This window comes from Tachysurus fulvidraco, chromosome 2 (assembly GCF_022655615.1).
Source record: "Tachysurus fulvidraco isolate hzauxx_2018 chromosome 2, HZAU_PFXX_2.0, whole genome shotgun sequence".
NCBI classification, from domain to species: Eukaryota; Metazoa; Chordata; class Actinopteri; order Siluriformes; family Bagridae; genus Tachysurus; species Tachysurus fulvidraco.
In genome coordinates this window covers 38,797,141-38,810,639 of record NC_062519.1, presented here as the reverse complement: position 1 = coordinate 38,810,639, position 13,499 = coordinate 38,797,141, and the positions used below count along the sequence as shown (strand labels likewise).

The window sequence follows — 13,499 nt, the reverse complement described above, 5'->3', positions numbered from 1 at the left end:
TTCCACAAGCCATCAGACTCCTTAATAACTGAACTGAACTTTAATGAGCACAACACACACGCACATCAACAGTATGGACTGCACAGACCTACACTAAATACACACAATTCCAATATATATCCATCAATATGTTTACATGCTGTTTTTGCACACTGTTTTTGCTGTTTTGCACAATCCCTTACAATATCTCAGGTAACTGCTGCTATAACACTGTGTTCATTCCAGTGTTTCTGCACATGCAATATTGTTGAACATACAGTATTTACACTGGCGCTGTTTCTGTTTATTGCCTTTTGTGTATTGCCTTTTGTGTAATGTCTTGTATTTTTTGTCCTGCACTGTCTTGTTTGTCTTGTTTGCAGGACTCTCTAGTTTTGAGGACAGGCAAGAGTGACATTTCCAACCCACCAGCAAACCTCCCCCCCACCACCACCCACCAAAAAAAACTAAAAAAAAAACAACTGTGTTTCACCAGGATCACTGACCACATTTTAACCAAATACAAAGTCAGGGCTCTCAAGTTTTGAAGACAGGCAAAAGTAACATTTCCATAAATCTTACCCATATACAATAGTGCTATTTTCTGATTAGTTATTGTGTAGCCTCTTTTTTTGATTGGCAGGGGAGACGCACTTGATTCCTGCCCGGTTCCATAGAGACAGTGGTGCGGACAGATACATTTTGGACGCTGCGGCATATTAAATATGTGATAAATAGTAAGTTTTTCTGCCTGAGAAATACAATGTGTGGTGGGAGAGCGTGACAAAAGACCAAAATGCGTGACTGTCACTCTCAATGCGTGAAACTTGACAGCCCTGTGTTTGTCTTGTCCTGCACTGTTTGCACCAGGTTGCACAGATCCAATTTATGTATCTAGGACTAACTTACAGAATCCTTACTAAGTCTGTATTTGTTTTACATAGCACCCTGGTTATGGAGAAACCTTGTTTCATTTCACTGTGAACTGCAACAGCTATATACAGTATGGTTGAAATGACAATAAAAGGATTTAAGTTAAGGACAGTAATACTACAAATGTAGATACAGTGTAGAGTTCCTCTGGGTTCTTCAGTTTCTTCTGACTTGACTTGAACTACTACTATGGTAAATTTAACAAAAAGTAAATAATGGAGGTTTATAACACTATAAATAGTAAAAGCTACATAAGACCATGATCACTTTTTAGTGTATGATTTGTGCATTTCTGCCCCTAAACGCAGAATTCAATACAAAATGTTCAATTCAATTAAATATAACTTTATCTGCCTCCATTTGGACCTGACCTTTCAAAACATAACCAGGAAGAGGTTCATCTTTTATAACCAAGCAGGAGAAACTGATTCACATCAGCATGTCCCTTTTTCTAATGGATAAAGGGAGAAAAAAAACATACACAGGCGAGCAAATTATATTGTCCTAAAAGTCTGAGATTGTTCTGGTGACAGGCACCAAAAAAAAGAGGGGCATTAAAGGTCAAACTGTCTGATTAAAATGCAAATTAATAATGCATAACAATGAATAAATACAAAATATGGAGGAGGAAACAGAGGACTGAGCAAACAGTTTAGATGCTGCAGAGTCTTTCCATTAGTAATGTTTTTATCAGTGCATCATAGAATTTCAATGAAAAAACTCCAACAAGGACAATTTTATTTGTTGAAACACAAACTAAACACGAGATATTAATCTAAAGATTTAAATAAAACTTTTTGGTAAACTCCATATAAAAAGTCATTTTCTTTTTCTTTTTTTTCCAGAACATACAATATGTGTGTTTATTTTCTCTCAGATTCGTTCAGACATTAGAGGAAACCTGAGTTAGATATCTACACATTAAGCTGTTTGATTAAAAGGTTAAGTACTGGTAGCCTCCATTCAATTAGATCCATTAGTATTACTTCATCCCCCCCAAGCAATTAACAGTTTAACAGTGTCATGGCGCCCTCTGTTGGAAATAGTTGACATAAATATTTAACTACACTATTAGCTACAAAACAGACAGCACTTATTTAAAAAAAAAAATCCTAAAATTAATTTCTGGTGGGATTCAAGCGGCCTTCACACCGCACACGACAAACGACGGCCGATAAACCAGAAGTCATTCATTTCCTATGGAGAGTCGCAAAGGCGCTGCGTACGGTGCCGATCCGTTTTGAGGGTTGGATCGACTACACCGCATCCGATATGCCGACGGATGTGATGTATTCCAATGTTGTCCAATCAGGTTCGTGTGCGCGAGAATTATTGTAAAAGTAATAATATTAACTTTAGTCATTTTTAAACTTTATCAAAAACAATCATTTTGTTTTAAATACATTGCTATTGTTAATATTGTTAAGTAATCAATTTTTAATATTTAATAATTAGTATTATTTTTAATGTTGTGTCCATGTTTCCTCAAAAAGTATTCGCGGTCTTTCTGTATTTATTGTTGTATTGATTGTTTGTATTTACTCCTTCAATAATTCAGTCCTTCATTCACCATGAGAAATGGAGGGAGAATACAGGCTCTTGCTTTCGCTCTCTTTTACTGGAGAGGCAAAAGAAAACATTGCAAATCAGTGTAAATAAAACACTACCTGACTAGGAGAAAAAGTCTCGGGGAGTATCACCGTTTAGTGCAAGAGTTGCGCCTTAATGGAGAAGATTTTCGTGGTTATTTTCGGGTGTCACGATCATATACTAATGGGTTTTCCGAGACCGCGAGAATTAGCTTTACTCCCATTTTGACGTCTACACGATCATATTGCACATCCCGTGCGACTGACACTAGGGGGCGAAATCCGACAGTCGTGTCCGTTTGTCGTGTGAAGGTCGCTTCAGATTCTTTATTTATCTATTTATTTATCTATTTATTTATTTATTTATTTATTTATTTATTTTTTAAAGCCCTTTAGTTTACCTCGCAGTGACGTCACTGGGGTGTGGTCCTCTATCGCATGAGAATATAATGTACTGGTTTAACCCTCTGGGTTCTGACCATTTTGGGACACTGCCAGAGGTTCTGACATGCTCTTACATTTGGTCTTTTCAGTTACTTTAAAACATATTAAGGGCTAATAGCTGTATTCAGCACAAACTGGGCTACAATATTATGTAAGTAAAATGTATGTACATGTTTGTATTTTAAGTAAATGATGTTTATGCATGGTTAGTAAAAAGTTGCTGAAATAAGGCCAAGAAACACATACTGAACATTTGTTCACAAACAATAAAGTTCTCTGCTCTTGTAGAGTTGATAATTTGCTACAAAAAGATGTAAAACCCATTTACCCACTCATTCACATGAAACAATACATTGATTTAACTTGTGTAAAACAGTTTTTGTTGTGTAAAGGCGATATGCAAGGGAGTGTCAATGGTCATGAATATTGATGATTCACACCTGAGGATGCCCAACCCCCTAATGGCTTAGTCTGGATTGTGTTGACAAAAGAATGAATGTGGGGAGACTTAAAGAGAAAATCTTTTGCTAGTAGTTTAATAAAATAGTGTGCAATAAAGTACAAAAGACTTTATTTATATCTGTACTTGACAAAATAAGACTTTTATTTTACCAATGTTAAAAAACATGAACAATACAATAGAGTCAAGAGTCAAGAAGCTTTATTGTATGGAATGATTCTAAATGTCAGCTGTAAATGTACAGTTTGGTGTGCATCTAAAAATACTTTACAATATAAAAAATAAGATAAATTTGTAAGCTATCACACACTGTGCATCTTTGAAATTGGAGTTAAATGTCGTCATGCCATTGATCAAAACAGTTCCAATTTAACTGAACACACAAGGGAACATTACATGTTTTGCATTTCCAAGGTGTGTCCTGTCTTTTACCTTACACTGTCTTGCAGCACACACATTTCTGGCGACCAACAGTGGCAGTATTGCTTACATCTGAGGTCAGCCGAGCTACTGGAACTGGCACATGGGTACTCCTGGTCTGTTTTGGTTCTGCTTCATGTGTTATGCCACAGAGCTCTACAACGAGCTGTTCCATGAACAGTTTGTGGGTCATGTTACCATATAGCTCCTTGTGCATAATGAAGGCATTGGTGGCAGCAATGTCCAAGAAGTGTAAAAAGATCTTTCTGTACCACTTCATTGTCTTGTGCTGTGCAGTGTAGTACTGTACCAGTTGATCAGAAAGGTCAACGGCCCCCATGTGTTAATTGTAGGCAGTCACAGGTGCAGGACATGGAAATGTCTTTGTGCTCCATGTGTCTTGTGATTTTACCCTCCTCTGCACTGTCTCTCCTGTATAAGCAGGGTGTACTGTTGAACAGACAGATACCTCTCGTGTGTCCATCCACTTCACAAACAATAGAGGTCCATTCCTAATCCATCTGATTGAGCCCCTGGAAGATTGCTTGGAGAGTGAATTTGCTCCATCCCGTGGGCATTCCTTCCTAAAGTCTCTGTAAGTCCCACAAGCACCAAACTTCATAGCAAACAAGTCTGTCAGGAGCTTTGGGCTTGTGTAAAAATTGCCGTGTACACATGGTACCCAGAGCCTAAAGTTTTACAGTCCAAAAGAGATGTAACAGCATCATATGAAAGTCCATAGCCTGTGGGAAAGTTATTTTTCCTGGTGTACACTGAAAAGTTCACAGTATATCCATTGGAAGAATCTGCAAGCACAAACAACTTGAAGCCCCACTTGGTTGGTTTAGCTTTCATGTACTGTGTCACAGCCAAGTTTTTTTTTAGGATGATAGAGGTTTATACAAGCTTGACGGATAGTGTCCATAAGAGGTTTGACCCTGAAAAGACAGTCATGATTGGCTGTGCCCCTTTTCCTGTCATTTACCTTGTCTTCTTCTAGGTGACTCATGTGCACATACCATGAAATAGTGCGGTATCTATCTCTTGACATTACTTTGACAGGAAAAGCCACAGAGAAAACACTGTTCTGTCTCCAGTAGTCCTTGATGGAGATCAACTTTACCATGGCCATATAAAATGTTAGTCCGATGTAGCGGTACATCTCAGTGGCGCTGACATCTTTCCATTTGTCCATTTGCAACCCTTTGCTGTTGCCCTGGCAGCCTGAGCATTGGTGTTATGGCTAAGAGTTGAAACTGCATTCTCATTAAAAAACATTTTGAAGAGACTCAGGGGTGTGTGTGCATCTGCAGGACTCAGCTGTGGTCCAGGTTCCCGTGCAGGAAAGAAACTCAAAGTGTGTGCAACCACATCAATATCAGTCTCTGTTTTCCATGACAGAACGGACTGCCTGTTGCTTGCCTGGATGTTGGTCTTGAGTCTCTTTGCAACAGGTGCATTGTCACTGTCAGTGTTAAATCTGTAAATAAATAAATAAATAAATAAATAAATAAATAAATAAATAAATAAATGGTTAGGGTTAGAAAATGTTTTAGGTAAAAATAAACTATAAAATAAAATTATTACTCAGTATTTTGCTGTAGCAGTGACACTTTAATAAACTGTACTTACACATTAGTTTCAGTTGCTTTGAGAACTGAAAGAGACCTACGACGTGTGAGTAGCAGGTAAAGGTGATGCAGACACATAATAATTAATAATTAATGTAATGTATTCTCCACAGTAACAAACTTATAAAGCAACAACTAAGGCAGTTAAGCATAGCTGAGATAAGATAATTGGGTACAGAGATGCGCTGTATATGTTTGTTAACGGGCCATTAACGGACATATTTACACATGACATCTCTCCGAGCACATTTACAGCTCATCGACACCACATCGATACATTTGCACCCGAACAGATAGTCACGTAAACAAGACTAGTCGAGGCATAAACACTAGTCAAAATATATTCTAAATAGTGATATTGCTATATAACATATTGTATATTCACATTACATTAATCAGCATACAGCTTAATAAGAACTAACATTTTAAGGTAAATAAAAGTTGCCAATTACGAGACGTTTCTATAAAGTCGCTCTTAATATCTGCTTGCAAATAGTCTGAATACTGTACAGTACCTATATATAATTTTACCTCACACAAGATTTCAACAAATGTAAGTAAAACGTACTCTTCAGAAATTATATCCTCAGTCGATAAGTGAATGAATCTGTTCAAACTTTTTGCTTCTTATAGCATTGTTTGGGGGGCGTCGATCTTGTTTGCATAGCCCGCCCAGGTAATTATCATCATATGAATGGCGCGCACGCGGTAGTTGGGATCACATTAGTGCTAATGAGGTCGAGCCAGAAAAACTGTACCTCTCTTTACTTACATACAGATTACACAAAAAGACAATATTTGCTTTCGATTTTAATTATTTCATTTAAAGGTAGACATTTCAGGCGTATTGGCGGAGTTATCAGTTCATGTTTGTAACGTGTTCAGGAAGATAGTCAAGGAGACAGAGATGTCTGAATGCACACCCTTGTTATTTTCTTTATTTACCAAAAGCACAGCGTTTCGTTGTTATTATGAAGGCACTCAAATAAAAGTAGAGTCTTCACAGTTTCGAATGATGTATTACATGTATGTGTATGACTATCAATGGAAAGGAAAAAATGTGCCAAAGGCGCGCCGGCGCGCCTTAGGACCCCAGATAGATAAGCTATAGATATCATCATTTAGCTACCAGCGCTCCAGTGGCGCAATCGGTTAGCGCGCGGTACTTATACAGCAGTACAGGTGAAGCAATGCCGAGGTTGTGAGTTCGAGCCTCACCTGGAGCATGACTTTTAAGCAGGAAGTTACAAACCTCCCGTTACATCAGAGAATTATACTCAAATTGAAGATACTGTTACTGGTGTGTTTCATTCACAAGTGTGCGTTCAGTACAGCAGACTGAGCACGGACATGGACGTAAAGTTTTTAAAAGCATCTCACCCACCACAGACTGTACCTATAGCTTTTGTCGGATAAAAGTCTCTGCAACCACATAGCTAAGACTTTAGAGACCACCAAGGAGCTTCTTTCCCCAATCCACCAAAGCCCTGAACTCATGACCACCAATGTCCTTGAGCTTCTCTGCACATGACATTAATGCCATTATGACATTAAATATCAATTCAATTCAATTCAAGTTTATTTGTATAGCGCTTTTTACAATAGACATTGTCTCAAAGCAGCTTTACAGAACATGAACACAGAGCAGAAGGTAAACATAATTAATGATAAAAGAATTAACGAATAATAAAAGAAATAAGAATTAACAGAATAAAAATTCTAGATTATTATTAGTTGTATATAGTTCACAATCTGTATGTATTTATTCCCCTATGAGCAAGTCTGAGGTGACTCAGGCAGCAGTGGCAAGGAAAAACTCCCTTAAATTGGTAAAGGAAGAAACTTTGAGAGGAACCGGACACAAGGGGGAACCCATCCTCATCTGGGTGACACTGGGGGTGTGATTGTAATATACAGTCAGTTAAATGTTGTATTGGTGTAAGGATCAAGGACTTCTGATCTCCTCAGTACCACAGAGTCTAACTGGAGATGTCTCAGGATTCTTAGAGTCAGCCTCGGCTCAGTGGATGTCCAAAGGCAGATACAGATACATATTATGTATACATACATAGATAAATATATACTATTTATATATTTATCTTATGTATTTACTTCAATTCCTTTCACTTGCCGAAAACATGCTGGTAGCTAGAATGAGTATGCCAAAACTGCCCCAGGTGTGAACAACTGTGTTCAGGGTGTGTCCCTGATTCACACTCAGAGTTCCCTGGATAAGCTTAGATACATCACAACCATAAACAGGATAAAGTGATAAAAATGACCGTGAAGTGTTTTTAACCCAGTACAGAGAAAGTATAGGGTACTCTCAAAACTCAATAGTTTTAAGGGTTTAACTGTACTCGTAAAAGTCATGCTCCAGGTGAGGATCGAACTCACAACCTCGGCATTGCTTCACCTGTACTGCTGTATAAGTACCGCGCGCTAACCGATTGCGCCACTGGAGCACATGCAGAGATCTTTTTGGGAGATGTGAAGAAACTGAAGTACCCAGAGGAACTCTACACTGCATCTACATTTGTAGTATTACTGCCCTTAACTTAAATCCATTAATTCCCGAATGAATTAAAGAACAAAGGTGAATTCTGATTAGAAATGATAAAAACACAACTGTTGGCATAACTATCCTAATATTTCAATGGTTCTTATATATATTTGCTGTCCCCTCAAAATAATTCAACACACAGCCATTAATGTTTAAACTCCTGGCCACAAAACCGTGTCAATAGTTTTCAAAGTGTCAATATTTTGTGTGGCCACCATTATTTTCCAGCATTGCCTTAACCCTCCTGGGCATAGAGTCCACCAGAGCATCACAGGTTGCCCTTTCACTTCTCCATAATGACATCACGGAGCTGGTAGATGTTAGAGACCTATTTGAGGATGCCCCACAGATGCTCAATAGGGTTTAGGTCTAGAGACATGCTTGGCCAGTCCATCACCTTGACCCTCATCTTCTTTAGCAAGGCAGTGATCATCTTGGAGGTGTGTTGATGAATTGATGAATTACTGCCCTGCAGCCCAGTCTCAAAAAGGAGGGGATTATGCTCTGCTTCAGAAAGATGCTCCTTCACTCCACCTCCATATGTCTGAAATCGGTTAGCGCCCAAAAAAGAAGTCACAGTGCGCTTCAAAAAACATTTTGTAGAGAAACACAATAAAACCAGAATAACCATAAACCGTTCTGAATTTAGATCTTCAATTTTATGTCATTTGACATAAAACAAATTTGACAAATTTTGTGCTCCAGGTGAGGCTCAAACTCACAACCTCAGCATTGCTCCACCTGTACTGCTTTATAAGTACCGCGCGCTAACCGATTGTGCCACAGGAGCCACGTGCAAAAGTTATATGAGCTGGGCTTTGGATCTAGAACTGAGTGTATGACCAAAATTTGTCTAGATTGGTCAATTGCACCACTGCAGGGTTAATGGATCTAGATCCACTTAGGTCTATTAGTTCAATAAAGGAAACTAACATGTAAACACAAGCAGTTATTTGACTTTACTCCTATCATGGAAAGCAAATACTCATGAACGCCCAACACTCTGCACATTAACCACAAGCCTTAACAATCAAGCCATCTAAATACCCTGAGACATTGTAACTGAAGCTATTGTAATCACCAGAACTTATGCCTGTCATGTTCATATATAATGTATATATAATGCAGTTCATATTGTCCCTTTATCAAATGTACTGTAACACTGCTGTGACTATATTGGAATAACATTAATAACATTAATCTTTCTATAAAAATAAGCACTACATGAGCAAAGATCTGCTGAGGGATCTCACCTGGATAATTAAACTTATTTTGCCATCAGTTATTTGGATTTCAAAGAAGCAGGATATGTAATTTCTGCACTATTCATGACTGTGACACATTGATCACTTTTACTTCCACTGTTCACTTTAACAGTTTTTCATCGAGAGCTGGAGCACGATATATGATAAGAAATAAAGGTGTCAAACAGTATTTTCATTTGTTCCTGGAAAGTCTTGCACTTTTGCATCTTTCATTTGGAAACTTGAACATAGCATAGCTTTAGTATTCTCTTTATCCGGGTCAGAGATCACAGGAGATCCAGAGTCTATCACATAAATACTGGATGTGAGACACACCCTGGATTGGAGGCCACTTCATCACATTGACCTAACCACCATTGTCTTGTTAGAAAACTGGGTTCAGAGTACAGGGTTCAATCAGCTGTTATGTAAATATATGTAAAAGTAACTTTTTTGAATAAAATGTTATTCAAGCAAAGATCTCTTGAATGTTCTGCATTTGTCATGCACATTTCAGTAATGGTGAAGATAATATAATAACACTACAATAAATCCAACATAATTTAACTACTTCTTATTAACTACTATCAGATTATACAAATGCGTGCTTTCACCAAGGAAACATTTGTGTTGAAACCTGAGAGTTGAAAACTGAGCTGATTTATAAGCAGACAGGAAACACTAGAAACCAAGTTCTAACTTTCTTTTGAATTAATTTAATGTTAAAATGTACAAGTTTGGGAATGTCATTTCTAAGCAGCACACTCTGGGTGTGTCCCTGATTCACACTCAGAGTTCCCTGGATAAGCTTAGATACATCAGAACCATAAGCAGGATAAAGTGATAAAATGCCCATAAAGTTTTTTTTAACCCAGTACAGAGAAAGTATAGGGTACTTTCAAAACTCAACAGTTTTAAGGGTTTAACTGTACTCGTAAAAGTCATGCTCCAGGTGAGGCTCGAACTCACAACCTCGGCATTGCTTCACCTGTACTGCTGTATAAGTACCGCGCGCTAACCGATTGCGCCACTGGAGCACATGTGGCATGTAACACTGATGGTGCTTGGGATTTGGGTGTTGGGGTGGAACGAACACCAATGTGTGTAGGGTGGTGATACATCCTGTAAAGAGGAGTAAGATATTTTAACCAATCCAAATGATGGCATGTTTTTGGGAGGTGAGATGAAACCAGAAAATCCAGAGCAAGCGTGTCCGAGCTTATCCGCAAAGGGCCATGGCAGATTTAGTGTGGGAACAGGTTTCTGTTCCAGTCAGACTAGGGCAACAACTGATTCATTCATTCATTTTCTACCGCTTATCCGAACTTCTCGGGTCACGTGGAGCCTGTGCCTATCTCAGACGTCATCGGGCCTCAAGGCAGGATACACCATGGATGGAGTGCCAACCCATCGCAGGGCACAGACACACTCTCATTCACTCAGGCAATCTCATACAATTTTCCAGATATGCCAATAAACCTACCATGCATGTCTTTGGACCGTGGGAGGAAACCGGAGTACCCGGAGGAATCCCCAAGGCACGGGAAGAACATGCAAACTCCTCTTTATAATATTAAAACTTATATTTTAATATTATAAAGAGATACAGCCTGGCTGGGATGCCAGCTCATCTCTTAGCACACTGAACACTCATTCACATCCAGGTAATTTATCTTAGGTAAGACAAGGTAGGTGGAATCTATCATTAAGTACAGTACATGCACAACTCCACACAGTCAGTAAGCCAAGGTTCTCATTGAAGCATGATTCTGGACTGGTTGAAAGTGTGGATTAGATTTTTTTCAGGCTGCTCTTAAAGTTCTTGCTCCAGGTGAGGCTTGAACTCACCACCTCGTCATTACTCCACCTGAACTGCTTTATAAGTACTGTGTCCTAACCGATTGTGCCACTGAAGCCATGTTTATAGGCATTTGGATCTAGAACTGAGTGTATGATCAAAATTTGTCTAGCTTAGGTCAATTGCACCTGAGTTTTCAAAAAGTCAAACCCAATGTGCTCATTCCTTTGAATTTATTCTTCCCATGGAAGATTTTAAAGCTCTTTACCAATCTCACAATTGTGAATGGTGAAGTATATCAGTGACGACCAATCTGTCACTTGAAGATCTATCTATCTGATGAGTTTTAAAATAAACAAAATCTTGTTAGAAAGTACAGAGAACTCTTAAAACTCAACAGTTTTAAGGGTTTAACAGTACTCTTAAAACACATGCTCCAGGTGAGGCTCGAACTCACAACCTCGGCATTGCTTCACCTGTACTGCTGTAAAAGTACCGCGCGCTAACCGATTGCACCACTGGAGCACATGCAGCATGTCACACTGATGGTGATTTGGGGTTTGGGGTGGAATGAGCACCAATGTGTGTAGGGTGGTGATACATACTGTAAATAGGTGTAAGATATTTTAGCCAATCCAAATGATGGCATGTTTTTGGAAGGTGAGATGAAAACAAAGAATCCAGAGCAAGGGCGACGGCTTATCCGCCAAGGGCCATGGCAGATTTGATGTATAGGAACAGGTTTCCATTCCAATCAATCTAGGGCAACACATGATTCTTCCTATTTAATCAGTTAACATTGTTTTTTTATTAGACTCAGGTGTGGTTGAAATGAAAACTTGCAAAAACACTGACCTTTCAGATCAGACACCACTTACCCATAGAAAACTCTAAATAGGCAATAACCAGAGATCCAGGAGCTGGTACAGTATGGTTAACATTGTAGGCTGTTCTTAAAAGCTGTGCTCTATTTGAGGCTCAGACCCACAAACAGCATTACTTCACCTGTACTGCCATATAAGCACCATGCTTTGACCAATTGGACCACTGGAGCCAGACTTGCTAGTGATAGGTATGGTATTCACCATTAGCAGGAACAGGTATATATATATATATGACACCTAAAAATAGAATTTATTTAATTTGGCTAATTTGTTTGTTGCCGTCCACTACATAAAGCATTTCTTAAGAATTACTTCTCAAGTGTAGATGTTACCTAACAGTTCAGCTAGGTCACTTAATATTTTCCACTGATAACCCCTGCATTATTAAGGACTGTGTCTTGTGTCTTGACTCATTTATTTTTGTACTTATAGCTCATTTTTAGAGTTTCTTAAAATGTGTTATTTTTTGGTTGGGATGCCAGCTTATCTCTGAGCACACTGAACATTCATTCACATCCAGGTAATTTATCTTACGTAAGACAAGGTAGATGGAATCTATCATAAAGTACATGCACAACAACTCCACACAGAAAGCCAAGGTTCTCATCAAAGTATGATTCTAGACTGGTTGAAAGTGTGGATTAGATTTTTTTCAGGCTGCTCTTAAATTTTGTGCTCCAGGTGAGGCTCGAACTCACAACCTCGGCATTGCTCCACCTGTACTGCTGTATAAGTACCGCGCGCTAACCGATTGCGCCACTGGAGCCATGTGAGAAGGTTATATGAGCTGGGCTTTGGATCTAGAACTGAGTGTATGACAAAATTTTGGCTATATTGGTCAATTGCACCACTGCAGGGTTAATGGATCTAGATCCACTTAGGTTTATCAGTTCAATAAAGGAAACTAACAAATAAACACAAGGAGTTATTTGACTTTACTCCTATCATGGAGAGCAATTTCTTTTATGGGCATGAACGCCTAACATTCTGCACATTAACCACAAGCCTTAACCACTGAGGCATCCAAATACCCTGAGACGTTGTAACTGAAGCTATTGTAATCACCAGAACTTATGCCTGTCATGTTCATATATAATGTGTATATAATCCAATTCATATTGTCCCTTTATCAAATGTACTGTAACACTGCTGTGACTATATTGGAATAACATTAATAACATTAACCTTTCTATAAAACTAGGCACTACATACTACATGAGCAAAGATACGCCGAGGGATCTCATCTGGAAAATTAAAATTGTTTTGCCATCATTTATTTTGATTTCAAAGAAGTGCAAGAAGCAGGATATGTAATTTCTGCACTATTCATGACTGTGACACATTAATCACTTTTACTTTCACTGCTCATTTTAACAGTTTCTCATTGTGTTAATGAGATTTTAGCAGCTTTGCACTCCAATTTCCCAATTTTTACAATTTTCAAAAAGCCAAACCCAATGTGCTCATTCATTTCTCATGGAAGATTTTAAAGCTCTTTACCAATCTCACAATTGTGAACGGTGCAGTATATCAGTGATGACCAATCTGTCGCTT

At 38.5% G+C, this 13,499-nt stretch overlaps 6 non-coding genes across 6 annotated transcripts; 1 reads left to right on the top strand and 5 right to left on the bottom strand.

The window, feature by feature from the left end:
* The first annotated feature begins 6,589 nt into the window (after positions 1-6,589).
* trnai-uau lies at positions 6,590-6,682 on the top strand. Its single transcript is given in 2 exon segments — positions 6,590-6,627; positions 6,647-6,682. It is a non-coding gene; the product is annotated as a tRNA-Ile (tRNA).
* A 1,146-nt stretch (positions 6,683-7,828) lies between these two features.
* trnai-uau lies at positions 7,829-7,921 on the bottom strand. Its single transcript is given in 2 exon segments — positions 7,829-7,864; positions 7,884-7,921. It is a non-coding gene; the product is annotated as a tRNA-Ile (tRNA).
* Positions 7,922-8,716: 795 nt separating this feature from the next.
* On the bottom strand, positions 8,717-8,809 carry trnai-uau. Its single transcript is given in 2 exon segments — positions 8,717-8,752; positions 8,772-8,809. It is a non-coding gene; the product is annotated as a tRNA-Ile (tRNA).
* A 1,398-nt stretch (positions 8,810-10,207) lies between these two features.
* On the bottom strand, positions 10,208-10,300 carry trnai-uau. The gene is given in 2 exon segments: positions 10,208-10,243; positions 10,263-10,300. It is a non-coding gene; the product is annotated as a tRNA-Ile (tRNA).
* Positions 10,301-11,493: 1,193 nt separating this feature from the next.
* On the bottom strand, positions 11,494-11,586 carry trnak-uuu. Its single transcript is given in 2 exon segments — positions 11,494-11,529; positions 11,549-11,586. It is a non-coding gene; the product is annotated as a tRNA-Lys (tRNA).
* A 1,032-nt stretch (positions 11,587-12,618) lies between these two features.
* Positions 12,619-12,711, bottom strand: trnai-uau. Its single transcript is given in 2 exon segments — positions 12,619-12,654; positions 12,674-12,711. It is a non-coding gene; the product is annotated as a tRNA-Ile (tRNA).
* Between the last annotated feature and the right edge of the window lie 788 nt (positions 12,712-13,499).